This window comes from Triticum dicoccoides, chromosome 6A (genome assembly GCF_002162155.2).
Source record: "Triticum dicoccoides isolate Atlit2015 ecotype Zavitan chromosome 6A, WEW_v2.0, whole genome shotgun sequence".
Lineage (NCBI taxonomy): Eukaryota > Viridiplantae > Streptophyta > Magnoliopsida > Poales > Poaceae > Triticum > Triticum dicoccoides.
The window spans coordinates 133,037,327-133,040,569 of NC_041390.1; positions in this window are offsets into that span (position 1 = coordinate 133,037,327).

The following is a 3,243-nucleotide window of genomic DNA, read 5'->3' on the forward strand; positions in this document are numbered from 1 at the left end:
TGTGTGTGTGTGTGTGTGTGTGTGTGTGTGTGTGTGTATATATATATATATGAGGAAGAAGTAGGTCAGTGGAACTGCGAGGGGCCCACGAGGGTGGGGGGCGCGCCTCCCTGCCTCGTGGCTGCCTCGCTTCTTTCTTGACGTCTACTCCAAGTCCCCTGGATCACGTTTGTTCCAAAAATAACTCTCCCGAAGGTTTCATTCCGTGTGATATTCCTTTTCTGCGAAACACTGAAATGGGCAAAAAAATAGCAATTTGCACTGGGCCTTGGGTTAGTAGGTTAGTCCCAAAATTAATATAAAAGTGTATAATAAAGCCCATTAAACATCCAAAATAGATAATATAATAGCATGGAACAATCAAAAATTATAGATACATTGGAGACGTATCATAAGAGGGAGGGGCTGCGCCGGGGAAGGGGTGCGGCTGCCCTCTCTCCCCCTCACTATATACAGGGGGAAGGGGGAGGAGGAGGCACCCTATGGTTCCCCTAGGGAAGGGGCGGCGGCCACAGGGGAAACCCTAGATGGGTTTGGGCGCCCCACCCCTAGGAAACTTGCCCCCCAAGCCGGGAGGGGCGGCTACCCTAGGGTGGACGCCCCCACCTCTCCAATTTACGTGAGATGGGGTGGGAGGGGCGCACAACCCCTTAGTGGGCTGGTGTGCCCCTCCCATTGGCCCATAAGGCCCCCCAACGCTTGGCGTTGCCTCCGAAACTCCTTTCGGTCACGCTGGTCGTCACCCGGTACTCCCAGAACAATTCCGTACTCCAATACCCTTCGTCCAATATATCAATCTTCACCTCCGGACCATTCCGAAGTTCCTCGTCACGTCCGAGTTCTCATCCGGGACTCCGAACAACCTTCGATAACCACATACTATTCCCATTACAACTCTAGCATCACCGAATCTTAAGTGTGTAGACCCTACGGGTTCGGGAACCATGCAGACATGACCGAGACATCTCTTCGTCCAATAACCAACAGCAGGATCTGGATACCCATGTTGGCTCTCACATGTTCCACGATGATCTCATCGGATGAACCACGATGTCGAGGATTCAATCAATCCCGTATACAATTCCCTTTGTCCATCGGTATGTTACTTGCCCGAGATTCGATCGTCGGTATCCCCATACCTCGTTCAATCTCATTACCGGCAAGTCTCTTTACTCATTCCGTAACGCATGATCCCGTGGCTAACTCCTTAGTCACATTGAGCTCATTATGATGATGCATTACCGAGTGGTCCTAGAGATACCTCTCCGTCATACGGAGTGACAAATCCCAGTCTTGATTCGTGTCAACCCAACAAACACTTTCGTAAATACCTGTAGTGCACCTTTATAGCCACCTAGTTACATTGTGACGTTTTATACACCCAAAGCACTCCTACGGTATCCGGAAGTTGCACAATCTCATGGTCTAAGGAAATGATACTTGACATTAGAAAAGCTCTAGCAAATGAACTACACGATCTTGTGCTATGCTTAGGATTGGGTCTTGTCCATCACATCATTCTCCTAATGATGTGATCCCGTTATCAACGACATCCAATGTCCATGGTCAGAAAACCATAACCATCTATTGATCAACGAGCTAATCAACTAGAGGCTTACTAGGGACATGTTGTGGTCTATGTATTCTCACATGTATTACGGTTTCCGGTTAATACAATTATAGCATGAACAATAGACAATTATCATGAACAAGGAAATATAATAATAACCATTTTATTATTGCCTCTAGGGCATATTTCCAACAAGAACCTACGAAGGATGGGCTAGAATGACGATGACAATTCTGCCATCCGATTCGCCCGCTGGACGACGCATGGGTCGTTCTTCCAGAAGATGGACTTGATGGAATTCCCTCAAAGAAAAGGGATCCTGATACATGTGGCACGAAGCAATTCCGTCCACACGTGTGGGCTGAAGGATATCGGGCTAAACGCTCTTTTAGCCACCCATTATGACACATCAGCCTTTTTGTTTCTTTTGCACATGCATGCAAGGGAGAAAAACAGATGATGTCAGCGGGAATTGTTTGGGTTTTTCAAACTTTAAAATGTTTTATCTCTTAAATGAAAAATCTAATTGGAAATCTGTTTTGACCATTAAATTCATCGTGACGAGGACTTTGAAACTAGACCCCGTATTGATATGTTTTGACGATATTTTTTGGCAGTCAAAAGTTGTCATGTCTATTGCTAATAAATTGCCATGATGTTTACACTGAAGTTTTCATAATATGTTTCAACTATTTTTTTCTTCTATATTTCAAGTAAATTTTGACATGTAATGAAAAAGGGAATTAAGAAACTAAACTTTCCATGGAGAATTACTAAAATTTGCCATGATCCATGAAATAATTTTGAAATGGTTCATAATTAAAAAGAAATCTGTTGTCAATTAATTTCAAAATGCATAGTCAATGACTCAAATTTGCCATGAACCAGAAACTAAAATTGCTATGGTGAATTACTTAAATTTGCCATGATGCATGTACTAAAATTTGCCATGGTTCATACAAAAAATAATTTTCATGGTCAAAATACTAGAATTATCATGATATATAAACTAAAATTGCCATGATCTATAAACTAAATTTGCCATGATAAATTACAAAAAATTGCCATGATCCATGAATTAAATTTGCTGTGGTTAATTACTAAAAATTGCCATGGTCAATTAATAAAATTTGCCCTACAAAATAGTTGAAATACAATAGTAGCTTTAAATCAAGCAAAAAAATAGATGAAACATATCATGGCAACTTTAGTGTAAACACTATGACAACTTCAGTGTAACATCATGCCAACTTTTAGCAAAAAAAGTCATCAAAATATAAGAATATGAGATCTAGTTTTAAAGATCTCGTCGAGACGAATTTAATGATGAAAAAATTTAATTAGGTTTTTTATTTAGGAGATGAAACATTTTTAAGTTCAAAAAACAAAAAATATTCCGCTGATGTCATCTGTTTGATGTGGCAAAACGGATGATAATGGGGGCGTTTGGACCATGTTATTTCGTGCCACACGTGTGGCACTTATCATTTAGAAAGAAAATAGAAAAACAAAATTGGTTTCTCTCAGTAACTCGTCATGCAGTCGGGTGAGGTTAAGTCATTGTGTGTGAAAGGTTGTTTGCGGTTGTGTTGTTGTCCAACTCTGCCATGCTGAATTATAAACGTGTTAATTAGAGATAAATAAAAAGAGATAAATATATGCTCGATGAGTTT